The following is a 27,449-nucleotide window of genomic DNA, read 5'->3' as shown; positions in this document are numbered from 1 at the left end:
TACTAAACTGGGAGGGGTAGCAAACACAACTGAAGACAGCAACAGAATACAGGCTGATCTTGATAGGCTCGAGAAGTGGGCTAAACTGAATAAAATGAAGTTCAATAGGGACAAATGTAAAGCTCTGCATTTAGGTTGTTGTTGTTGTTATGTGCGAAGTCGTGTCCGACCCATTGCGACCCCATGGACAATGATCCTCCAGGCCTTCCTGTCCTCTACCATTCCCTGGAGTCCTTTTAAGTTTGCACCTACTGCTTCAGTGACTCCATCCATCCACCTCATTCTCTGTCGTCCCCTTCTTCTTTTGCCCTCGATCACTCCCAGCATTAGGCTCTTCTCCAGGGAGTCCTTCCTTCTCATGAGGTGGCCAAAGTATTTGAGTTTCATCTTCAGGATCTGGCCTTCTAAAGAGCAGTCAGGGCTGATCTCCTCTAGGACTGACCGGTTTGTTCGCCTTGCAGTCCAAGGGACTCGCAAGAGTCTTCTCCAGCACCAGAGTTCAAAAGCCTCAATTCTTTGACGCTCGGCCTTCCTTATGGTCCAACTTTCGCAGCCATACATTGCAACTGGGAATACCATAGCCTTGACTAAACGCACTTTTGTTGGTAGGGTGATGTCTCTGCTTTTTAGGATGCTGTCTAGATTTGCCATAGCTTTCCTCCCTAGGAGCAAGCGTCTTTTAATTTCTTTGCTGCAGTCCCCATCTGCAGTGATCTTGGAGCCGAGGAAAATAAAATCTGTCACTATCTCCATTTCTTCCCCATCTATTTGCCAGGAATTGAGAGGGCCGGCTGCCATGATCTTTGTTTTCTTGATGTTGAGTTTCAAGCCAACTTTTGCACTCTCCTCCTTCACCCGCATCAACAGGCTCTTTAGTTCCTCTTCACTTTCTGCCATTAGAGTGGTATCATCTGCATATCTGAGGTTGTTGATATTTCTCCCTGCAATCTTGATCCCAATTTGTGACTCCTCTAATCCCGCCTTTCTCATGATGTGCTCCGCATACAAGTTAAATAGGCAAGGCGACAGTATACAGCCTTGCCGAACTCCTTTCTCAATTTTGAACCAATCCGTGATTCCATGTTCAGTTCTCACTGTTGCTTCTTGACCTGCATATAAATTTCTCAAGAGACAAATAAGATGCTCTGGTATTCCCATCTCTTTAAGAACTTGCCACAATTTGTTGTGCTCCACACAATCAAAGGCTTTAGCATAGTCAATGAAGCAGAAGTAGATGTTCTTCTGGAACTCCCTAGCTTTTTCCATGATCCAGCGTATGTTGGCAATTTGATCTCTAGTTCCTCTACCTCTTCGAAATCCTGCCTGTACTTCTGGAAGTTCTCGGTCCACATATTGCTGGAGCCTAGCTTGTAGGATTTTGAGCATAACTTTGCTAGCATGAGAAATGAGTGCTATGGTGCGGTAGTTTGAACATTCTTTGGCATTGCCCTTCTTTGGGATTGGAATGTAAACTGACCTTTTCCAATCCTGTGGCCATTGCTGAGTTTTCCAAATTTGCTGGCATATTGAGTGTAGCACTTTTACTGCATCGTCCTTTAAGATTTTGAATAGTTCAACTGGAATGCTGTCACCACCACTAGCTTTATTGTTGCTCAGACTTCCTAAGGCCCATTTGACTTCACATTCCAGGATGTCTGGCTCCAGGTCAGTAACTACCCCACTGTGGTCATCAGGGATGTTAAGCTCGCTCTTGTATAGTTCTTCTGTATAATTTTGCCACCTTTGCTTAATCTCTTCTGCTTCTGTGAGGTCCCTACCATTTTGGTCCCTTATCATACCCATCTTTGCATGAAACGTTCTCTTTATATCTCCAATTTTCTTGAAAAGATCTCTGGTCCTCCCCATTCTATTGTTTTCTTCTATTTGTTTGCACTGTTCATTTAAGAAGGCATTCTTATCTCTTCTAGCTTTTCTCTAGAATTCTGCATTCAATTGGGTGTATCTTTCTCTTTCTCCCTTGCCTTTCACTTCCCTTCTCTCCTTAGCTATTTGTAAAGCTTCCTCAGACAGCCATTTTGATTTCTTGCATTTCTTTTTCTTTGGGATGGTTTTAGTTGCTACCTCTTGTACAATGTCGCGAACCTCCGTCCATAGTTCTTCAGGCACTCTGTCTATCAGATCTAATTCCTTAAATCTATTTGTCACCTCTACTGTATATTCGTCGGGGATATGATTTAGTTCGTACCTGAGTGGCCTAGTGCTTTTCCCTACTTTCTTCAATTTAAGCCTAAATTTTGCAACAAGAAGCTCATGATCTGAACCACAATCAGCTCCTGGTCTTGTTTTTATTGCCTGTATAGAACTTTTCCATCTTTGGCTGCAGAGTACATAGTCAATCTGATTTCTGTGTTGACCATCTGGTGATGTCCATGTGTAGAGTCGTCTCTTGGGTTGTTGGAAAAGAGTGTTTGCTATGACCATTGTATTCTCTTGACAAAATTCTACCAGCCTGTGCCCTGCTTCATTTTGTACTCCAAGGCCAAACTTGCCTGTTATCCCAGTTATCTTTTGGCTTCCTACTTTAGCATTCCAATCCCCCATGATGATAAGCACATCATTTTTTGGCGTTGCTTCTATAAGGTGTTGTAGGGCTTCATAGAACTGATCAACTTCATCCTCTTCAGCAGCAGTGGTTGGGGCATAGACCTGGATCACTGTGATGTTGAATGGTTTGCCTTGGATTCGAACTGAGATCATTCTGTCATTTTGGGGATTGTATCCCAAGACTGCTTTTCCTACTCTCTTATTGATTATGAAGGCTACTCCATTTCTTCTGCGAGATTCTTGTCCACAGTAGTATACCTGATGGTCATCTGAATTAAATTCACCCATTCCTGTCCATTTTAGTTCACTGATTCCTAAAATGTCGATGTTCAGTCTTCTCATTTCTTGTTTAACCACGTCCAGCTTGCCTTGATTCATGGATCTGACGTTCCAGGTTCCTATGGAATAAAAATCTTTACAGCATCGGACTGTCTTTTCGCCACCAGTTACTTCCACAACTGAGCGTCCTTTCGGCTTTGGCCCAGCCGCTTCATTCATTCTGGCGCTACTCGTACTAGCCGTCTGCTCATCCCCAGTAGCATATTGGACGCCTTCCGACCTGAGGGGCTCATCTTCCAGCGTCATATCATTATGCCTATTGGAACTGTCCATAGAGTTTTCATGGCAAAGATACTGGAGTGGTTTGCCATTTCCTTCTCCAGTGGATCACCTTTTGTCAGAGCTCTCAGCTATGACCTGTCCGTCTTGGGTGGCCCTGCACGGCATAGCTCATAGCTTCACTGAGCTACGCAAGCCCCCTTGCCACAACAAGGCAGCGATCCTTGAAGGGGGTGCATTTAGGTAGGAAAAACCAAATACACCATTATAAGATGGGGGAGACTTGTCTTGGCAGTAGCATGTGCAAAAAGGATCTAGGAGTCTTAGTGGACCATTTCTGCACTGGAGGCTTTGCTCCAGGCTGCAGGCTGGAGTTTGAGACAGAGCAGATTGCCCCGCCTTTTCCTGCTCCCGCATGGCGGAGCATTTGGTCTGCTGCAACTCATCCGCCTGGAATTTGTGCTCCCACATGGGATCTAGGGCAATGAAGTTCCCAGTGTGGAAACTGTCCAGGTCGGGATATATAGATTTATTACAAATCACCCAGGGGCCATTGTCAATACAAGGATGATCCCAATCCTGGTGTTGTTGCACTCTGCCTGGAAAATGATGATCTTTGTAAAAGCTCTGCTTACCACTAGCTACAATCCCATCTTGTAGAATGAGTGGCAAATGCTGTGCCTGAACACCATTGTGCAAGTGCTTCAGTGCCTGCAAGACTAGAGCCGGCGTGCTTCTATCACCGGTGAGCTGCATAATCCTCCCTGTCAGTCGTATCCCAGGAAAGGTCATGGAAGATCTAATTCCTCCGTCATAAAAGACTTGATGTAAGATTAATCTCCTTTTTGAAGGAACTATCCAAAGAGGAAAGGGCCTTCAGGAGGTAAAATTGAACAGTCAAAGGAGTCTTTCACAATTAGATGCAAAGCTTTCCCCTCCTGTGCTTTGTTCTTGTGGGTACATATTCAAATACGGATCATGCTAGTCTCAATCCCTCATTATCTAATGGGGCTCGTTGGCAATCTGACCCGCATAAACTTTTTATCTCCTAAATAAATTGCTCTGAATTACAACAGCACACACCACTGCAAAGAACATTCAGTCTAATAATGAGTGTGTCAAGGAAGGCATGATGTGCTACTCTAGGCTGATTTCTGTTATTTTTCTCTATCCGCATTGTCTGCCTTTCTTGCTGAGATCCAAGGTGGATAAAACAATGCAACTCCCCTAGCATAAGATAAGGTCCCAGGTTCAACTCTAGGTGTTAAAAGCATCAGTGAGGAGGTGATGTGCAAGACCTCCAGGCTGAAGAGCCACTGCCAGCCTGACAACACTACTGACTTCTAATAGGTCTAATAGTCTGCTTCAGCGGAAGGTGACTTCATGTGTTCATGTGTTCTGCAGTTGATGTTACACATTTTCAGGGTGGCACCTTCAGAAGGCTTTTTGCACACGAGCGAAGCTGTTGCACAGAGCACAGTAGTCCTGCAAATATGTGGGCCCAAAGCTGTGAACTGGGTAACAAATTGGCGATCTGTGGAGTCACTGAGCTAAAATGCAAGCAGAACATTATAAACATTGGGCAAGTGAGACAAAACAAGTCATCACCCTCTAGTAGAAGACTCCATCAGAAGGGAACAGATGAGCCTCCATGGGGAGAGAGTTCCAAAGTTTTGGAGTCATGACCAAGATGACCATAGTGATCAGGTGTGTTCTTAAAGGTATAGATCAGGAGTTGTCAAATTGCGACCCTTCAGATGTCCATGGACTACAATTCCCATGATCCCTGCCAGAAAATACTGGCAGGGGCTCATGGGAATTGTAGTCCATGGACATCTGGAGGGCCGCAGTTTGATTACCCCTGGTAGAGATGATCCTTCAGGTATGTTGATCTGAAACACTATAGCTGTTTAAAAGTCAGAGCAAGCATCTTGAATTGTAGTTGGAAACAAATTGGGAGCCAGTGTAGATGGGCCAAGACTGCAGTGATACAGGCCCTAGAGCCCACTCCAGTCAACATCCTGGCTGCAGAATTCTGTACCAGTTGACGTTTCTGGATACTTTTCAAGGGCAGCCTCACATAGAGCATACTGCAGCAATCATAATCTAGATGTAACCTTGGTGTGTGCCATAGTGGACAGATCTTTTCTGCATTGCAAAGGCCAAAGCTGGCCACTTGAAGCTGGTAAAAGGCACGTCTGGCCACAGCTACCAGTAGGCCTGAGTCTAAAAATACCCTCAACCAGTAGGCCTAAAAATAACCTCAGACCATGAACCTGTTTCTTCAAGGAGAGTACAACCCTTTCCAAAAGTGGTGGCAACTTCTGGATCAGACCTTCTGCCCACCAATAGCACTTCTGTCTTGTAGGAACTAAGCTTCAGTTTATTAGCTTGTAAAACTTCTAACCACCACTCAGGGTTTCTACAGCTGGAAGTATGAGAGGGACCGATTATGCATGGGGCAGGAAATCTGGGGTGGCGGCAGCAGGGCAGCCACGATTGTGCATGACGCTGCCACCATCCCGGCCCTAGCCTGGCACAGCACCCTGGAAGGCCCACGGTAAGGTAATGCAGAATCTTCTGCATTCCCTGGGATGCTGCGGGTGCCAGCGTGGGCTGTGTTGGGCTGGAACCGTACATAATCAGCAGAGCCACCACACGCAGGATCACAACATGCCTCTGTCAGCTGTGTGGGGCCATGGAGCTGACCAGGGGTCCCCCCACCCCCACTCTGGTGGGAGAGCAGAATGCCACTCCCCACCATCATGCAGTGGGGGCACCATGCTGCTGCCACCTCCAGGAAGTGTACTGGGCTTTCCAGCCCCAGTGTTTGGCATGCACACATGCTACACCAGGGCAGCCTGCATGCACCAGGGGATTCCCTCCCCTGTGCATATGCGGGATATTGTGCATTATGCCATGCATAATGGGTCATAGAGATGATTGTTGTCCACATATTGATTGCAACTCAGCCCAGATCTCCTGATAACCTCATACTATGATTTCACAGAAATACAAAAGAGTATGGAGAACAAGATGGAATCTTGTCAGGCCTCACAGGCCAAAGGGCTGAGGTATGCCACCTTCTGAAACCTAACTTTCAAGTGGGACCTGTATGACTGTATGAACTTTGCCACCTGGAAAGGCAGTCCAGAAGGATACCATAATTGATGGTATTGAAAGTCATTGAGATGAATCTACAGCCGCATTCCCTCTGGCCATCTTCTGGTGCGGATAATTCAGCAGGGTGACGAAGGCTGAGTCAGTCGAATAACCAAGCTGAAAACCTGATTGGAAAGGAGACAGATTTCAATAGAGCTTAAACACATTCAAGGAGGATAATTTATTAGCAGCAGTGATGCTCAATCACAATCAAGATCATACATTGCAATCAACATCTCAGATGCTCAAGAGCATTCCTTTCTTCAAATCATCAAAAGAATTGTGTCATAAACCATAAAGGGCTTTTGGGGTCAAGGCACCACAATTATGGAATTCCCTTCCTGGGGAGATTCTTTTATCCCCCTCAATCATTGTCTTCCACCAGTTCAAGAAGGCTTTAATATGTACTTGGGCATATCTTTATTCTTCCTCATAAAATGCCCTTTATTTAGGAGCTGGTTTTAACATTGACTTAATTTTTCACTGCCAAATGGGCAGGAAAGCAGCAAATTAATGGATTAAATAAACATCTTCTGTGAGTTCTCATACTGATTTCCCCGTACCTCTCATGTCATCTGCATTATAAGTTAAAATAGATGTTTGATGCTGCTTGGGGACAAAGGGAAGCTGCATGGCTTGTCTCTCTATCTGCCATGCCCTGTTTTGCTTGCCTGACTCTGGCCTTTGCTGTATGCACAGTTTACTTGCAATAATCACTGAATTTGAGTTGGTATGGCTTCACCTTGAATCCTGCACTCCACACACTTCCTTTTTCTCTGATTTTCTCTTGGGAATTGTGGAGTGTAGGTTTGGCATACCAATGAGAATAAGTGGGCAGTGTCACAACGACTTGGTTTCTCCTGATTGGTCAGTTTTGTACTAGTCAGTTTTTTTGAAATCGGAAGTACAGAACCTTCATGCTGCATTTACTGTCTGGTAGCCATGTTTGGTAGCAGAACATTAGTGGCTCTCCCCCCTTCATCAGTTTGAAGGGGCAGCTGAACATGGCATTCCTCCTGAGGGCATGCATCTCCCTTAAATCTAAACAGCAATCCCCCCTCCTCTCTCTCACACATAAACATTTAAAACTTTTCCTGTCACCAATTTCTTCCCGCAGCGATTCAAGTTCAGTGAAAAAGAGTAGTATCTCTAGAATAATCCTGTTTATATTTTTTAAAAATGGACATGCAACAGTGGAGCTTTATAATCAATGAAGGAAGGAGGAATGGGGGAAGATGCGGAGTGGGAAGAACAGCCCCAATGTGGGTGGTGGAGGAGTGTTCTCTGAGGGGTGGGAAAAAATAGTGGAGGGGAAAATCTGATGGAATCTTCATGCTTTTGTGAATTAACTCCAGCTTTGGGAGTGAAGCAAGGGAGGAAAACCACCACAAAAGCTCTCTCAGAAAACCCAGGGAAACAGCAACTGGAAAGTTGTTCTGTACTCCAGTGTTTTATCTTTACAAGAACCCTGAGAAATAGGTTAGGCTGAGAGAGAGAGAGAGAGAGAGAGACCGGCCCAAGGTCACTCAGATAAATTCATTACTCCCACTGCACATTGGAGACAAAGTCCTGGTGTTGCTTCTGAATAAATAGTTTGTAATGTATCGATGGAGCCTAACCCACTTTGCAGTACTGCTGTAGGTATAAAAAGAGGATGGGAGGGTGGGACGAAGAGGCAAGATCAAATTTGGAATCCTCAGAACAGGGGAGAACATAGTCACCACAATCCAGTGCATAGTTTGCTATCCTTACAATCCTGAAAACCCATGGGTTTTAAATTCTGTACTGGATTGTGGCTACTTTTTGTACTGCTCTAGATTACTCTAATCAGGCCTGTTTCAGATACAGGCATGCACCGTGGGCATCCACTTAGTTTTCCTATATGAGATCACTTAACTCCAGGCAAGAGGCATGCCTCAGTAATGCCTGAGGTTAGCTCTGGGGACAATACACAAATAAATACAATTAGAGAATCTCTGCTTCCATTTTAAGCTTTTTCTTAAATCAACCAAATGGTATGCCATCCACCCTGGATATATAAATAATTAAAGGACAGATATTCTATGAGCCCGTAAATGCTTCTTTCTCCAAAAGAAGCAGGTTGCAGGAAAGGAACCTCTCCTGAGAAAAAGCTCTCCTGAGAAGAACTTTCCCGTTTTATAGGATTTAACATCATCTCCTAACAATCACGAAGATTGTCTTGATAAGATTGCCCATCCTTGACTAACATGCCCATCTTTGAATCATATCTTCACTTCTGTTTAACTGTAGTGGGACATCCTTGCTATTCTCAGATGATCCTACACCTGGGTCTCAACAAATTATATCAACAGGGTTAGATGGCTTCTGACTGACACAAGGCCTTGTAATTATGTTACTGCTTTGTCTTTCTTGTCTTTCTCCAAGACTGTTCTGCTCTGGGACTCTGAATTCCCTTTTTGGCATGCTCCCTTGAGAGGAAGGGCTAGCTCTGTTTCTGTGCATGGAGACATTTTGGGTGATTTTTTCTTTGTGTCTAGTCCAGGAACGGTTCCCTTATACTTCAGCTGTATCTATGTCAGGCAGTATTTACATGTGAATGAGCCTTAGTTTCTTATTTGTGACATTTTTCAGCTCGCCTTCTTGAAATTAGTTGAGCACGCAGCCTGTTTTGTGGACTTGAGGCTATTTAGGGCAAAACTGATTTTGAGGGGCCTGGAATTGGATTATCCAGCGGGTAACTTCATCTCAAAGGAAGCTGCTGCAGGAGGGCCAATTTAGGTAGTGAGTAGAGCAAGGAAACTTGCAATGGCTTGCCAATCTTCACAAATCCTCCTGACATTTCTGGGAAAAGCTCTTGAATTCTTCCTTCTCTATGCAGGCGACTCAATTTAATCACTGCTCATCCTGAGAGCTAGACCCAGGCAGCGGCTAAGGTGCCTTTCCACACTGCTGTCAAGACATGTGTTGGAGAAAGATGCCCAACTCCCCTCCTAGAGCCCCCCCCCTTGCAGTAAGCATTCCCAACACAGGGCACGGATCTCGTTAAACAGAGCACATGCACACTGCCCCCCCCAAAAAAAACAGGGATTCAAGTCTTGTGAGGCATCCACATGCATGGCTAGCCTTACTCTGTTTCTTTTTTTAAAAATAGAATTGATAAGAGGGGGAAAGTAAGCAATGAAGGAGGAGGGAGAACCGTCTGCTCAGATGGCTACTGGACAGTTGATGCCACTTGAAGAATCTCTTCTTACAATTAAAAAAAAATACACCCCGTGCAAAACTGACCTGTAAGACCAACCATGCTGTTCTCCCTACCCACAAAAAAACTTCAGTACTGTGAGACTGTACACTTTTTAAATTGGTGTGCATAACACATGATCCATGATTCCAAAGAGAAAATTTTAAAAACTGCAGAGTGCAAGCGCAGGATTTGAATTCAAGTGATAATTGGAAGTAAGCTGCATGTGCAGAAAGTGCCTTAGTCAACATGGCTTAAAGCTGGACTGAAGAAGAGAGTAGTTTTTTACTCCATCTCCCTCTGAGGTCTTCTCAAGCTGCTCTCTTCTTTGCCCCCAAATCCAGATGGCTTCTGTCTCCTTTTCTCTCCTCATAAATCCCTCTTCTCCCCCCCATAGAACTCCTTTCACCCCATCCCCATCCTTTTCCTCAGCCCAAAGTGGCAAAATCCCTCCCTCCCAAATTCCGAGGGCCAAACCCACAGCATTACATAGATTTGCCTGCATCACATTGAAAGCAATGGATCTTAAGTGAAGAAATGGCAAATGTTAGCCTGTCAAAATGATATAACAATAATTATGATGGAATACTTGGCCCATGTTAGGGGTGGTTTGAAGGTCAACATGTTTTCTGTTTATTAGCAGCAGCAAGAAACACTGATTGCTGGGTTCTGGAAGAGGTGGGCAGACCCGACTATTAGAACATGGATTTCCCCCCACAATCAGGGAGAGTAAAAAATTAGCATGCTTTCTTCAAAATAGAGAGAGAATGCAAAAGTCGGGAGCTACTGGGGGATATAAAACCCAACAGGAACTGGAGGCATTGTAAAGACCAGGGCTCAGGTGGGAAATTAGGAAATTGAAAATTTAAGAAACTTATTGGCATTGCGCACACAATGAAGCCACTCTGACAGGCCATTTCTATCCACTGAAGGGACTCACACAGCCTTATATGATTTGGAGGGACCCTGACACCAGGTATTGTAAAGGCAGTGAATGTCTAGGCTTTGGGTATCTTGCTGGGTGGTAAGTTCTGTGGTGCACAGATAGAGCATATGAAGAAGAGGTGGCTTTTATACACCCTTCCCCACAACTCAAAGGCGTCCCAAAGCAGTTCCTCTCCCCACAACAGACGCCCTGTGAGGTAGGTGAGGCTGAGAGAGCTCTGACAGAACTGCTCTGTGAGAACAGCTTCTAACAAGACTGTGACTGGCCCAAGGTCATCCAGCTGACTGCATGTGAAGGGAGAGTGGGGAATCAAACCTGACTCTCCAGATTAGAGGCGACCGCTCTTAACCACGCCACCAAGCTGGAGGTTACTGAGACAGGAATTATGTGTATTAACCAAAACAAAGCTTTATTTATTTACAAGTAGGTCTCAAGGAGCAGAGCAGCAGCACAGGTCTCTAGACAGACGAAACAGAAACCTGGCTGATTCGGACAATAGTTTCAGTTCTTCTAATCATAAACAGCTTCTACCAATTAGCAACTAGGCTGGATCCTCAAAAGCAGACAGGATTCCACTAGGATGCCAGCCTCCAGGGGGGGACCTGGGGATCCCTTTGAATCATCTCTACAGAGATCGGTTATCCCACAGAAAATGGAAGCTATGTCATTGTACTCTTCTGAGATCTTTGTCTTCTTCACAATCCTGTCCTCCAACCAGCCCAAATCACCCAGCAAGCTCCAAGGCAACATGGAGACGTGGCCCCAGGTGCCCAGGATTCTAGTCCACCATCCTAACCAATGCACTACATGGGCATTTTAATTGTGGCATCCTGATGAGTTCACGGCTGGGAAGGTGGCATGGCACATAGCCCAGTCTCAGCAGGTCTCAGAGGATGAGCCAGATCGGTCCTTGGATGGGAAGCCACCAAGGAAGAGGCTGCAGAGGAAGGCCGTGGCAAATCCCCTCTGCTTCTCTCTTGCCTTGCTGGAATCACCATGAGCTGGCTGTGGCTTGTTGGCCCTTGCATGCGTAATTAGGTGCACAGTCAAGGGCTCACCTTAGCTGGGTCTGGCTCGGATTTGTGAAGCCCAACTGTGTTTTTGACAATTTTGCATTTGCTTCTAGAGAGGAGCTGAAGGCACACGAAGCAGCCTCTTTGGAGAGTCATTAGCCGATCAGGCTGCCTATTCCTAAGTGTCTTCCCTTACAAATGACTTCAGTTTTAAGAACGACATGGAGATATTATTAGCAGGCATCCACTGAAAAACGACGCTTGGATGTAATAGATTTAAAACGCAGCAACAAACCCAGGCAGATGGAAATGAAAAGATAACATCTGAGAGGGAATATCAATTTGTTGACGCTCCAAATTGTAATAGATTGACTGGTGATGGCATAAAAGCACCACGAAGACAAATAATGCATTTTGTTTGTATTTTTATGTTCACTTGCTTACAAAATATACTGTGTGGAATCAGGCACTGTGGCAAGGATTCATGTTTCTGGGACAGGGGAAAGGGTGGCTGTAATGGTGCCAGGTCAGTAGGTCACCTCCCTTGCTTCCCTTTGCAGTCTTCAGAGCTCCTTTGCACGGTGGTTGTTAGGAAAGGCTTTGCGACTACAACGGCCGATACAGTAATGTCCCTGTATAGGTCTGTGGGGTGGCCTCGCTTGGAATCCTATGTCCTCTTCTGGTCATTGTTCTCTCCAAAAGGATGTTGCAGAGCTGGAAAGAGGACGGAGGAGGGCAACCAAGAAGATGAGGAGATTGGACTATCTTCCCTATGAGGAAGGGCTGGAGACTCTGGGACTTTTGTTTTTTAGAAATGAGACAATGAAGGGGCAGGGATATGATAGAGGTTTATAAAATTATGCATGGGGTCGAGAGAGGAGTTGACAAAGATAATTTGTTTTCCCTCACACAAAATACTAGAAATCAAAGGCGTCCAATGAAGCTGGTGGGTCGCAGGTTCAGGACAGATAAAAAGAAATACTACTTTACTTAAAATGTGGGATTCGCTGCCAGTGGATGTTGTGATGGGCACAGGAATAAACCACTTTAAAGGGGGATCAGATAAATTCATGGAGGATAAGTCTGCCAGTGGCTATTAGCCATGATCGCTGAGGGGAACCTCCACAATCAGAGAAAGACACTAATCCTCTGAATCAGAGAGTCGAGAGGCAATATCAGGGGATGGCCTGGACCTCTATGCCCTGTTGTCAGCCATGCAGAGGAACTGGTTGATCGCTGTGGGAGAAAGGATGCTGGACTGGCTAGACAATTGGTCCCATTCAGCAGGGCTCTTCCTTTGAAATCAAAAGGAAATAAAAAAGGATTAGGAAATCGAAAGGATTTTTTGCATTCTGCAGGGGGTTGGACTAGATGACCCTGGAGGACTCTCTATGATTCTGTGTCCTTATAACTTCCTTACAGCATAGGCTACCACATGAGAAGCCAGTACTTGTTTGTTTATAAAGCTGCTGCTCTGTGTTTACCATCCTGCAGCTAGAAAGAGTGGGAGGCTGTTTTCATATAGAAATAACTAGGCTGTGGAAACATGTTCCTGTTCATTTTCATTTCAAAAGCCTTTCTTCATGTCGATCATCTTTGTTATTAATCCTGTTTGTTATGGTTGTATGTTTCCACTGATTTCAACAGGAAGTGCATTGCTGGCACTAGCCTTGTTGTGTTTTGTTTTCTGAACAATTGGAACAAAAATGCTCTGGGACTGTACCCTGCAGGTCCTGGACCTGGACCTAGTACATTTATTATCAGATGTCTCAGCCTATTATTATTACTGCCCTTATCCAATTTCTAGACCACCTCTTGCCCATTGTTTCGACTTCTATGGAGTCTCAGCAAGAGAGGGAGACTATAGATATAGGAAATAATATAAATGAATAAGTTGGCTAGAGTTCATGTGTCTTTTCCAGCTGAGGGAACATGTTTGCTCTTTCCTGCTAGCAGCCTCCCTAGAGAGAACCAAGAACTCCGTTGCTTCTATAGTTGCCAGCTTGGGAGTCTGGGGGGAATGAGGACACGGGAGGTGGTCAGCCTTACAGCACTTCCAGGGAAAGCTTGTCTTGCAGTTCTAGGAACAACCATATGGAAAAACCATACAATTTCCAGGATGCCCAGGCCAATGTGATGTCAGACGGATGGTGATTGTTTTAATGAGCAGTGGCCACTGGGCAGCAAGGGTTGGGGGCAGGAGACCTGGCAACCCTAATTACTTCTGCCGCCTGAATGAAGACAATGGGCCCCAATTAAACGTTGGAGGATGGGCTTCTTAGTTGTTGTCAGGTTTTCACTATAAGATGGCACTATCTGAATGCAGATCCTTACCATTTGCTAGGTTTCTGAAAAGCAGATCTTGTGAGAAGGCTTTAGAAGTTTTCCTGTGAAGGAAATCAGAGTAATTTCTGCTAAAAGATTTCTAGGGAGTCTCTTGAACAGCCAAAAATGGCCTGCTTTCGGATAATAGATCAAACTCTTGACCGTCCAGCAAAAGTCACTCTTTACTGCCATCTAGTGTATATATTTGATATTTTATGTAGGTTAAATGTTCATACAAGCTTAGAACTTGGTGGCTGAACAGTGAAACGATTGTCTCTGAATTCACTTGGATCATTAGAAGCCTGGAATTCAGTATAGGGCTAAATTTTATTTATGTATGTATTTGTTTGTTTGTTTGTTTGTTTTTATATGTGGCTGCTCTCAAATGTCTCTCGGCAGTTTACAAAGCCCATGAATACAATAAAATCCCATAAAATAACCTATTAAAACATAATTAGAACACAATATCAAGATGGTGGGAATATATAGCCCAAAACTAAATTTTGGTGCATGCAGTTGTACAAACAGATTATCAGCACTCTTTTTGCGCACCTGTGTAAAGGTAAAGGTAAAGGTATCCCCTGTGCAAGCACCAGGTCATGTCTGACCCTTGGGGTGATGCCCTCTAGCGTTTTCTTGGCAGACTCAATACGGGGTGGTTTGCCAGTGCCTTCCCCAGTCATTACCGTTTACCCCCCAGCAAGCTGGGTACTCATTTTACCGACCATGGAAGGATGGAAGGCTGAGTCAACCCTGATACGGCTGCTGGGATCGAACTCCCAGCCTCATGGGCAGAGTTTCAGACTGCATGTCTGCTGCCTTACCACTCTGCACCACAAGAGGCCCTAAGAGGCACCTGTGAACAGGAAGATAAATGTGCACCAGCACAAACATGGCACAAAAAATATCTGGGTGCAATGAGGTACTCAGTGGAACAGTTGCTCTTGCCATTAGTCAAAGGAGCCACGTTTGCCTTAATCCCAGCATGAGCCCCTCAAGAAGGCTCACAAGTTCTGCCAGTGGCAACTGCTTCAAGGTGGGAACTACTTGCCATCCACAGACTTCCCAGGGCAATGGCCTTGTCCTCTTGTTTGAAACATGGGTCAGGTGCCAAAGAGCAGAAGGGTGTTCTGAAGAACTACAGGTGATGATGTGTCCAAAAGCCACCTGTGGCTCCTGAGCCGCTTAGTTGTTAGAATATGCAAGGTCTGCAGTATGCATAATTGAACAATATATGAAGACTGTCCAGCAGGGGGCATCAAAGGAGAGGTGTATTTAGCATAGCTAGAATAGGAACTTCTTGATGATTTTCAAATAATCCCCTCCTGTGCCCTGATTGGCTCAATAGGAGACTTGCTGCTCCTTTGAGTATCTTCCTCCCTGCTTGCCTCCAGAATCACAGAATCATAGAGTTGGAAGGGGCCATTCTGACCATCTAGTCCAGTTCCCTGCTCAATGCAGGATCAGCCTAAACTAAAGCATCCATGATAAGTATCTGTCCAGAATTAATACAGAACAGGGCAGTTAGACAGACAGGAATCTCTCTCCTCCCCTCTTTCTTCACAAAGCTGTTTCTCTTCACAATAAAACTATTGCATTTTTTAAGCAGCCTGGTGCTATACCCTTCTTTGTCTACCAAAACTCTGCCAATATTATGAGTGTCACTGCATTATACAGTCACATCGGGGTTGCTTGGTTAGGGCAGTACCATGCATCACTTTGACTGGCTGAGTAGGAGATGGGGATGAATGGAAAGGAACAGAAGCCATGGCAAACTGCACAGGGTTCAGTCCTGAAACCAACCTCACAAATTCAACTTATTAAACCAGAATGAAGGAGAAAAACAATGCAGAGAGACAATACAGAACAACCACAAAAGCTATCGCCAGGAACTAATCAATCCTCAGAACTCTTCATTGGGCTGGATAGTAAGTGCAAAATGGGAAAGGGGAGAAAAGGATTTGGATCCAGCAAACATTTTTATTCAGTCTGACCACCATCCCCTCCCCCATCCAGGCAGGTCCCGTGACCCCCAGAATAGTCTTTTTTGGTGGTCACAGGAAGCGAGTTGGTTTAGGGAGCCATCTAAGCAGGTTTGCTCAGAAGTAAAGTCCCTTCCCCCCCAGTAGGGTCTAAATTCCAGGAAATCGTTCTTAGCCTAGTCAACAAATGGAAGTTAGCTGCAGAGGGAGAGTCTGAGCTGTATAAGATTTTGTGGGTCTTTTCACCTTGTATAAAGAAGCTGTACATTCCTTGCATGAAAAGGGTAAAGGCAGTGGAGGGTTAAACAGAGTGTGACTGATATTATAATGTAAATTGAAGAGCTAAAGAAATTGTATTGAGCTTACATTGTCTTGCAAGGAGTATTCCTGATCTGGTCCCATAAACCCTACACAGTCATAAGTTATGTTGGTAGCGACTCAAAGTCTATCATTTGTCATTTTCTTTTCAGTAGCTAAGGAGGGAACACGACAGCAGTTTATAGAATTATATACGGGGGGTAAAGTCAGTAGATGACCCTATCCCATAATTCTAGAACTTGAGCACCTCCACTGAAGTCCTTGGGCGATGGGTCCAGTCCTGACAACAGGAAAGGCATAATTAAACGGTGGAATCTACTGCCAGTAGAAGTATTGATGGCCATAATAATAGGTGGCTGTAAAAGACACAGTCATGGAGGACAGTTCCATCAGTAGCTACTGGCCATGGTTTACTTTTGACATATTATCTGTTACAGGTAATATTGTTAATATCTGATGAGGTGCAAAACATGGGATATCTAGTAAAAATGAAAATAATAACATAGTGGTGAAATGGATTGTTACTAATCATTGGAGGATGAGGATTTTGGGGAGAGCCCTATCCTTGTTTGGTTAATATATTGTGTCGTGTAGAGCAGGGGTAGTCAACCTGTGGTTCTCCAGATGTTCATGGACTACAATTCCCATGAGCCCCTGCCAGCATTTGCTGGCAGGGGCTCATGGGAATTGTAGTCCATGAACATCTGGAGAACCACAGGTTGACTACCCCTGTTGTAGAGCAAATTTTAACAATTATATGAGCTGTTTTGTTTCCTTTCTGTGCCCCTTTTATATCTTTATGAGATTAGATTCTTAATTTCTTTCTTCAAAATTCAAAAAGCATTTTAAAAATAGCTACTGGCCATGGTGAGTAAAAGGAGCCCCCATATGCAGAGGCAGCAACCCCACTGAATGCCAGTGCTGGAAAGAAGGCAACTTGAGAGGAAGGCTTCAGCCTCTATGCCCTGTTTGTTGGTCCCTCCAGTGACCAGCCACTGTGCTCTGGAGCTCAATTGTAATTCTGGGAGAACTCCAGTTTGTACCTGGAAGCTGGCAACCCTCGCTATCAGGAACCACTATGCTCCCCTATGGGGAAGAAATCTCTTTGGACATTCCCCCACAGATTTTTAAAGGAATATAGTGACTACCCCGCCCCCCCCCGCCCATTGCCAGCAAACGCTGGCAGGGGCTCATGGGAATTGTAGTCCATGAAAATCTGGAGGACCACAGGTTGACTACCCCTGTCCTAAAGGACTCACTAAAACACCTCTCTAGGAATCCATAATTACTCATTTTAACCCTCTGCTTAAGTGGAAAACATAGCATGTGAGCAGAGCAGAGGGCTCGCAATTTTTTCACTCAAGCCAAGCATTAAAATGAGTGATGGTAGCTCCCTACAACTGCTGAAGCCCTGAGACTGTAGGCATTGTACCTGATGTGTGAAATCTTACACCTTGAATAAAGCTTTGTTAGTCATAAGGGTGCCTCTGGAGGACTCAGATTTTGTTCTGCTACCTACCTGAACCCAAGATTCAAAACTAAATCTGAGGCAGTGTGCCGGCACACAAAAGCTTATACCAAGAATAAAACTTTGGTGGTCTTAAAGGTGCCACTGGGCTCAAACTGGGTTCTGCTGCCTCAGTCCAACACAGCTACTCACCTGACTCTAACAAGCTTCAAGAGAAGTGAAATTCTCGGGCCGGGTGGACTCAATAATTGTTGTGCTACTTTAGACCAACACAGCAACCCACTTGAATCTACCCACCAGGTGTCGCTCTTGCTTCAGGGACTAAAGGCAAGGCTGAGCAACATTCCTAAGAAATCTTTCCTTCCCTGTTTGAAATTCTGGCCTCCCAGCTCATAGCACCAGCCAATGGTCACCACACTGCAAAATCAGTATATACCTCCCCTCCCCACAGCAGAGAATTAAAGCAGCTCCATTAAGATGTGACTGTCTATTTTAATTCTGTGATTATTATAAATAGCTAAGGCTGTTGACAATAAGGAAAAATAATGCGGTTTTGTAATCATACTGCCTTCCCCATGTTATGATTTAGGGTTTTGGGGGGTTTATTAGGGATAATTCTTCATACAAATAAGGCAAAGGACTCAAGTAGGAGGTGATGCAAAAGATCTCTGTCTGAGGCACAGGAGAGCAGCTGCCAGTCTGAGTAGGCGATAATGACCAGTGATCTGAATCAGTAGAAGGCATCAGTAGAAGCATGTGTGATGATGAGTGGGGGGTTGACCTTTTACAGCCTGCCTTCCATTGGGCTTAATCATTTGGACTTCCAGTTGAGCTACTAAGGAGGTAGGACGCAAAACGCTCCCTATCTCTGCCTTCAGTTTTAATAGCTGAAGTTCTTATTTATTTTAGCCAATTCTAAACTGGGTTTAGTAATTTTCCATAGTGTCTTACACAGGCTGAGGGAAGTGCTTCAGAATTGGCTCTTTTCAGGCTCTTGTTTCTTCCTGAGGAGATTCTAGAAGATTTATTCCGTGGCTCAGTTTATTCTTCCTCATGCTGCTGGGCTGGAGATATTTGCCCTCCCTTCTAAACTATGTCTTCCCGTTTACCTGAAGAACAGATAATGCTCAGTGGCATCTGCACCATGCCCGGTCACCACTAATCAGGGAACACCATTAACTGCAACACTGTGTGTGGGGGGGGGGGAAGCAAGAGAGATTGCTGATAGGTTGCACCAATATTCTAGAGACTCACAGAAATACTGTGAGAAAAGGAAATGTCTCTGAACTAAGCATTCACCACCTCATGCTCATCTCTTGAGATGTCTTTCTCAAAACAGTATCTGCAGTATCTCACAAGAGGGAGCTGTGAACCAATATTTGTTCATGTTGTCAACAAATGGTCTGAGTGCTGCCACACTGGAGTGTGGCAACATGCCAGATGCTTTCCCTGGGTTGTGTGACTAATTATTGCTTTCCCCTGAAAGGCACGCTAAGTCTTTCCCCCTTAACTTGTTTAATATTGTGCTGTAAGGTGTACACCTCACAATCAAAGCCTTCAGACTCTGTACTTGGAGAGCCAGCATGGTGTTGTGGTTAAAGATTGGCAGACTCTAATCTGGAGAACCAAGTTTGATTCCCTGTTCCTCCACATGCAGCCAGCTGAGTGACTCTGGGTCAGTTACAATTCTCCCAGAGCTCTCTCAGCCCCACTTGCCCCACAAGTGTCTGTTGTGAGGGGTGGGAAGGAAGAGATTGTAAGCCACTTTGATGTTCCTTTGTGAAGTAAATAGCAGGGTATAAAAAAAGAAGTATTCTTAACTTTACAGTCCCTGTTCCCACACAATTTCTTTTTCAAGTTTCCTTGATAAGGAGCATGGTATTCTGCATTTATTTTACAACATCCATAGGATTGCCAATAGAGCTGCCAGGATGAGAAATACATGGAGATTTGGGGGGCTGAGCCTGAGGATAGCATGGTTTGGGAAAGGACTTCAATAGGGTGTGATATCATAGAGTCTCTCTTCCAAAGCAACCATTTTCTCCAGATGAACTTCTCTGTCTCCTGGAACTGAGCTATAATACTGGGAGATCTCCAGCCACCACCTGGAGGTTGGCACTCCTAGCTGCCAATGCCAGTTTCAGGAGAGTCCCGGAGATTTGGAAATGGAGCCTGAGAAGGGCAGGGTTTGTGGAGGGGAAGGACCTCAGATGGTTACCACGTGTTTTGCTCTTTCTAGTGGTCAATTTGATAGCACATGGATGTACAGCCAGCATAACTCTCTGCAGGTTTTTATGCTGGCTATATGGAGATGCAATACTGAATCGACCACTAGGGGGAGCAAAATACATGCAGAGATGGGAGAGACCCCAAAACAACAGGGACACACAAACAACAAAACTGAGAATGTTGAAGAGCCTGTACACATTTATATTCTAATTTACACATTAATATTCTGATGATGCCTACTACTTTAATTCTTATCACATCTTTGAAAGAATGCCAGGGTACTTTATCTAGGGGTTTTGTAGAAACAAATTGTCATAAAACTAGAAGTACCCAGGTGCCTCGGAGGAATGCTCTGAGGGCTGTCCTTCTTTGTTAATGCCTAAGGCTCGAATTCTGCACACACTGGGGAGGAAGGTCCAATGAAATAAAGGAAAATACTTGCACCTACACAATGCTTAGGAAGGTGCTTATCTCTTTCAGTGAGAGATTTTTAATCGTTTTATATTTTTAAAGTTTATTGTGTTTTCACTGCTTCACGGCCCTTTGGCTCAAATCAAGTGTTTGTTTATTGTATTTTCTTTGTGGTTTTACCTAGTGCATTTTATATATGTTTAGCCACCTCCAGTCCTGTTCTGGGGAGAGCGAGTAGGGTATAAATTTGATAGAAAGATAAATAGAAACTGGGTGCCTGGAAACAGCAAGCTATCTCCACCTAATAAAAGCTGTCTCTTTTAGGGAGTGAAGGCTGATGGGAGGAATGTATAGGATTCTTTTCTAGCAGGGTTTCCTGATTGGTTTCAACTAGATATCTGTAGAGGCTTTTAAAATCTATTTTGTAGCCATGTTAATCCCAACCGTTCTTCAAGGAGTTCGGAGCACCATGCATGGTTCTCCCAGATTTCCCTCACAAAATGGTGGGTCAGACTGAGAGATGGTGATTGGCCCAGAATCATCTGCTTGGCTTCCGAGCAGGTTTGGGTATGGCACAGTATGAGCTCCGTTTCTCCCATCTTGTATTTCAGGCCACGTATGGCTGTTTTGAGGGGAAGGGGCATTTGTGTCTCCAGCCACTTCACAGAAGCAATTGTTGTTTATATCTAAACAGGGCAAAGTCTCAGGGATGCCTGCCAAACTTTCAGCATGCTTTTCAAAAGAAAGGGACTGATCTGTGTCGATAACCTTTCTGTACTCACTGTATGGCATTAAAAATAACTCAAAGAATTCCTATGACGATATGCTATGAATTTCTGTTGTTGTGGCCATTCAGCTTTGCACGTATTAAAAGGTGCTGATCTTTCAAAGTGCGCTTTGCTATCCCTGCACTGAAATGCAACTACTGCCCGTGAACCCTTTTTTTTTCCAAAGATTGTTTTCTCCAGCAACAACGTTGAGCAATGACAGGAACAATGCCTAACCCTCCTTCTTCTGGGCACCTCACAATGTCAAGCCCAGCACATTGGCCCACTGGTGACAGTGGCCTGCATACCAACCAGTTAGTCCAGTGGTCCCCAACCTTTTTATCACTGGGGTCCGGTCAACACTTGACAATTTTACTGAGGCCCGGGGGGGAGGTAGTCTTTTGCCGAGGGACATCGCCACCTGAGCCCCTGTTCCACTTGCATTCCCGCTGGTGCCCCTGACTTCCTGCCACTCGCTGGGGGGTGCTGCCAGCAGTAGCTGTGCAGTGCCATACCGAGGGGGAGCCTCAGCCATGGTGGCCGATGGAGAGCACCAAAGGTGAGGCGGCAGCAGAGTGGCAGGGCAGCCCCCGAAACAGTAGCCGGGGAGGAAGACGATGAGGAGCCGTGGCCCGGTACCGACTGATCAATGGACCAGTACCGGTCTCCAAGCCAGGGGTTGGGAACCACTGAGCTAATCAATGGGGCTAGCCTTTTAAGAGTCAGCCAGGGAATGACAACTGGCTTTTGGCTAACAATCATCTGACAATCATTGGCCAGGAAGCTCCATTCTGGGAAAAGGGAAGGGGAGATACATGGAGGAGATTAGCCATAAGTGCTAATGGTCAATCACACATGTGGTCACATTCCCACAGGGTGGTCTCTCATTTATACAGGCACCTGGGCAGGCCCAATCCTGACTCATTGCTTTAAAAGCTTGAGGGAAGAGACCACATAGGTAGGGTTTTCCACATCTGAGTTAGAAAATTCCTAGAGGTTTGGGGAATGCAGCCAGGAGAGGGTAGAGTCAAGGGAGGGAAGTGACCTCAGCACACTGTAATGTCATAGTTTACCCTCCAGAGCACCCATTTTATCCAGGGAAACTGATCTCTGTAGTCTGATGATCAGCTGTAATGCCAGGAGATCTCCAGGTACAACCTGGAGTACAGCAACCTTATGCGACAGAAGACCGGCCATATTTGGCTGCTAGTACAGAAGGAATCTGAGTGAGGGGAAGGAGAACAGGGGGATCTCAACCCCCCATCCCTTCCCATCTAAGGCCAAGCAAAGGTGCTGCAGCCAATTTGGACCCTGGTGGGTGTTGGCCGTGGCTTGGACCCAACAAGTGTCTTTCTGTTGCTGCCAAAGTCCAAGCAGAGTATCATAAAGATAAGTACGGGAAGAAATCCTTAGAAGCCAACCAATTCCTTAAGCTGCAAACTAGAACAGTGAAGCCATCTTTCCCCCATATCAAAGGTACGGGGAAAAGCCTACAAAGGGGGATGAAAGCAGATCATGGGGAAAATTACATTATTTGCTTCTCTGGAACTAAACTATGCAATGAATTTTCTCCCTTGGCAGGTATCCCGATCTTGGGTGTGGAATGATTTATCTGCCTTGGCAAGATGGCACATGAGAACCTTAAAGTGAGCTCCAACATCAAGGGCTCTGGCGGGATTTGGAAGCCGAGGACTGGCAGAGGTACAGTGCAGGCAGGCCCTCTTGGAAACACCTTTAAAGGTATTATAAGTCTTCATATTTATTTTCCTATGAAATATGCCCTAAGTCAGAATAAGGGAAGCAAAGAGGTATGGATTGGGATCATGGCTTCACCGAATTGGTGCCACTTGTCAGGGCAACTTCAGCATTTGAAAGGGCATTGATAGGACAAGCTTTTCTCTCCATCTTGGCTCAGCCAAAGAAGTGCGTTGTCTTGGCTATCTGCTTTCCTGAGTTCTCACACCTCTCTCCAAGTAATGCAAGTAATAAGCATGCACGCCAACTGTTCCTCTTAGGAATGAGACTGAAATCCACAGCTTGCTTCTTCAAGGTTGGAGCTCCTCTTTTCAATTTCACTTCTCCCTTATTGGAAATGAGCCTGCAGCTTGGATCCTAACCCTTTCTTCTGCTTCCACAGCACCACCGCCCCATTATGGAGGTGGTACTCCATTGCAGAGCATGTTCCTCCAGTGTTCAGCCTCTGCTGCTTTTTGCAAGCATCTAGTGCTGGAAGTGTGCACTACTTAGGAATGGTAGTCCATAGACATCTGGAGAGCCACAGTTTGGTCACCCCTGCTATAGGATATCTGAAAGGAATTGAAAACAGCCACATCAGTGTATCCCTGGTCCTCTTCGCCATTCCTGCTCAGGCTGCAAAAAGAAAGTCTTACCTAGCTCAATCCTCAACATCGGGGGTGACTGGCAGGATGTGGGGATTCAGACTGCCAACACATCAGCAGTACAGCATCACTTCTGGTGCAAATGCAGAAGTGATGTCATTATGTCAGGGCAGCACTCTAGTATTCCATAGGCACATTGCATTAATTTCCAGCATTCTTCCAAGCTGCTGACAGCTCCAAAGCTCCGAGGGACATAGTAACCCTGTACCAGATCCTTCTTACCAGAGATGCTGGGAACTGAACCTGGGACCTTGCATGAAAAGCAGATGTTCTGTCATTGTGCTCCATTCCCTTTCCATATGAGGTTCCTCATTATTCAGTGATGAAGCCTCTTTCAGGGATGTACCTCTCTCTTCCTTAATCTCAGGGAATGCGGCATGAAAATGAATGGAGAAATACTGATTTATTGTCTATTTTTGCTACTAACCCAGGAATCTTCCATCTATTCAACATAACCACCTGGCATTAGCTTCCCATGCAACAATGCAAGAATGTCTATGAGACACAAAACACGCTCATCAATCATTGGCAGGGTCTTAAGTGAGAATTCAGCTGCCATTTTCTAAGCCAGTGTCTGGAAGACAGATCCAAAGCGAGATTCTTCTCATGATTCATCTCTCTCTCTCTCTCTCTCTCTCTCTCTCTCTCTCTCTCTCTCTCTCTCTCTCTCTCTCTCTCTCTGATGCACACTTGCTGGATGCAGAATTATCTGGGCCCAAGAAGCGAGCAAAGGTAAAGCATGCAAATAAATCAGAACAAGGATGGAGGAGGTTCAAAGTTCCATGTCTTTAAAGAGATTGGAATTGCAATTACTCCTAACCATAGCAGGAATATTTTGCAAGTGTGATCATGCAGACAAGAGGTATAATCCTGGAAGCTGGTTATTTGCATTGGCAGGCCCCTAAGACTCGGAGTGGGGGGGGGGACAAATACAATTCCTGTCACAATCATGACAAAAATATGAGTAAATGTTGGCCTTTGTGTTCATAATGTATCTTGTAATGCTTATGCAACTGGCAAGTCCGTTGGGGATGCGACAAGAGCGAGTGGTAACAAGGAAACAGATCTCAGAGATCAGCTTTCTCCACCACATACTAAGTTTACAAGCCTCCAAAGCTGCTGATATAAAGGTACCTACCAAGGCCCAAACTCATCATGGATATTGCTGCTTATGGAGACCAGGGTTAGATTGGAGATTCTGTTGCTTGTAAGCAGTGTGAAATGCATGTCCCCTTTCCCCAACCTGGCAGCAAAGGACACACTCAGGTAGTAAGCTTAATGCCTAGCATCTAAATACAGAGGGTTACCAATTTTGACTTGGGGAATTCTGGGAGATTTGGGGTGCAGTACTTAAGGAGCGTGGCGTTTGAGGGGAGGGTGCTCAGATGAGGTGTCGTTCCATAGAATGCACCCTTTGGAGATCAGAGGAGCCTGGTTGGAAGTTTGAATTGTTCACACATTTAGGAGTGGGAGCTTGGCACAAATTCCTTGAATGTGGGCTTTTCCACAGGCTTGCCTTACTCCTGGTTTTCTTGGCAGTTGATCCAGTTTGAGCACAGTTCTTTTTCATGTCTGTTGTCCCTCTGTATCTTTGCAATTGTGGAGTCAGGTTATTGTCTTCGGCTCATGGTTTATATAATCCGGATTTGCAATGGAGGGTGCTTCAGTGTAGCTGAAGACTTCACAGCACCCTCATCTTGACTGCATGCTTCAATAATCTATCAATATAATGGCCATGTTTTTTTAAGCCACTATCGATATAATGATGCAGTGTTATAATGATGGCATAATCAGGTTCTCTGAATTCTCAACTTTCATTTTTAAAAATGTCTGCATCTTCTTCCCTTTTTCTTTATATTTTCATCAGAGAGGGGGCTTGAACTGGCATTTTTCCCCAAATGAAAGCTGGGAATTCAGAGAACCTACCTGACCTATTACTACAGCAGTGTTTCAATATATCAGTATTTCAGAGGGAAGGACTAGGATCTGGGAGACCCAGGTTCAAATTCCCCCTTTTCCATAGACGTTTGCTAGGTGACCTTGGGTCCGTCACATTATACTCCCAGCCTAGCGTACCTCACAGGAGTGTTGTGAGGATAAAATGGAGAAGACAACAATATGAGCGACCTTGGGACCCATGGGGAGGGGAGCAGGGTACAAACGAAGTAAATATAAAGAAAAAATATAAAATTCATAAAACAACTCATCAGCATGGTGTGTGTGTGTGAGAGAGAGAGGGGGGGGGGGTCGGAATCACCCTTTCAGTCCCTGTAACACTGTTCTCCTTGTAACACAGTTCAGGGCACAGAGTGTCCCTTTCAAAGATGGCCTGGCACTTCATATGAAGTTGTGAAGGAAGTATAGAAAGGGGGAGTAACTCATTTTTTAACAATAACACAAATAATATATACAACCCAACAGTCAATGAAAGGGAAGAAAGAGCAGCAGCATCTTAAGCAGAGTTATTCCACAGTGAGCCTGTTAAAGGTATCCTCTGTGCAAACACCGGATCATGTCAGACCCTTGGCGTGATGCCCTCTAGTGTTTTCATGGCAGACTCAATACGGGGTGGTTTGCCATTCCCTTCCCCAGCCATTATCCTTTACCCCCCAGCAAGCAAGCTGGGTACTCATTTTACCGACCTTGGAAGGATGGAAGGCTGAGTCAACCTTGAGCCGGCTGCTGGGATCGAACTCCCAACCTCATGGACAGACAGCTTCAGACAGCATGTCTGCCGCTTACCACTCTACACCACAAGAGGCTCTAGTGAGCCTATTAGACTAGATTAACTCTATTTAGAATCACACTGTTAGTCTTTGGGTCCCACTTATAACCCCTAAAAGTCTCTGGATGCTTTCTCTTGTACCAGGGCCAGTAGGAAATATTCCAGCCAAGTTGATCTCCTGCCTTCACATCCAAACTTCTCTCTTCATTTCATCCTAAGAGCATTTGATGGCTTTTTTCCTCTGGTGGGTGAGACAGGAGGGATGTGTATAACCCCCCCCCCCGAGAAACCTCCCTCCTTTTGAAATTCTTCAAATACTTTGCCAAAGCAGCAAACGCAGCATTTCCTCAGGATGAGAACGAGTTACGTGGGGCCACCTAGTGAGCTCCTTGCTTGAGGTGATGGGATTTGAACCGGGAAGCACCGAGAGGCTCCTACTCTTAGGCTCCATCACCTCCGCTTGTTTAAAAAGCTTTTATGTATAATATTTCTTGCTGTTATCTCAACTGTCTTTACAGCCCACAGTCTTTCCTTTAAACAGGAAGTATGACTTTTGGCCTGTTCGCCTCTGTATGTATTGCTTTTTCATGTCAAAACCAGAAACTATATTCCACGGCATTCCTGAGTGTCTGCATTCCTTTTATTCTCCTGCAGCCCATGATAAGGTCACAAGGAACCAATATATGCAAGGATGATAACTTCCAGGTGGGGCTTGGCGTTTCCCCAGAATTACAAGTGATCTCCAGACTACAAAGATCTAGCCCTCTTCGCGTCGACAACTCTGGGTTCGGAAATTCCTGGACATTTGGGGGAATGGGGCCTCAGCAGGGCAGAGCTTGGGGAGGGCTGGGACCTCAATGGGTACTGTGCCAATAGAACCTGCCATTTTCTCCAGGGGTAACTGGAGTTGAAAACCTCTAGGAAGGACCTCCAGGATTTGCCAGAGAGCCAGTTTGGTGTAGTGGTTAGGAGTGTGGACTTCTAATCTGGCAAGTCGGGGTTGATTCCCTGCTCCCCCACATGCAGCCAGCTGAGTGATCTTGGGCTTGTTACGGCACTGATAAAGCTGTTTTGACTGAACAGTGATATCAGGGCTCTCTCAGCCTCACCCACCTCACAGGGAGTCTGTTGTGTAGAGAGGAAAGGGAAAGCTGTAAGCCGCTTTGAGCCTCCTTTGGGTAGAGAAAAGTGGCATATAAGAACCAACTCTTCTTCTTCTTCTTCTTCTTCTTCTTCTTCTTCTTCTTCTTCTTCTTCTTCTTCTTCTTCTGTTCTCTAGACGATCTCTAGACGACAGAGACCAATTGAATCCATCCTGCAAAGCAGCTATTTTTTCTTGGGGAACTGATAGGGATGCCAGA

The 27,449-nt window shown here is 45.2% G+C and overlaps 1 protein-coding gene across 1 annotated transcript in view; it reads left to right on the top strand.

Annotated features, from left to right (window-relative positions):
* The window catches only part of LOC143841253 (paralemmin-1-like), a 294,808-nt gene that overhangs the window by 41,662 nt on the left and 225,697 nt on the right, over positions 1–27,449 (top strand). The window contains exon 2 of the mRNA XM_077345332.1: positions 22,546–22,704. The gene's annotated coding sequence lies outside the window, so the exon portion shown is untranslated. The remainder of the gene's footprint in view (positions 1–22,545; positions 22,705–27,449) is intronic.

The sequence above is a fragment of the Paroedura picta genome, chromosome 7 (genome assembly GCF_049243985.1).
Source record: "Paroedura picta isolate Pp20150507F chromosome 7, Ppicta_v3.0, whole genome shotgun sequence".
Taxonomy (NCBI): Eukaryota; Metazoa; Chordata; class Lepidosauria; order Squamata; family Gekkonidae; genus Paroedura; species Paroedura picta.
The sequence above is the reverse complement of the archived record's forward strand: the minus strand, read 5'-3'. Positions and strand labels throughout refer to the sequence as shown.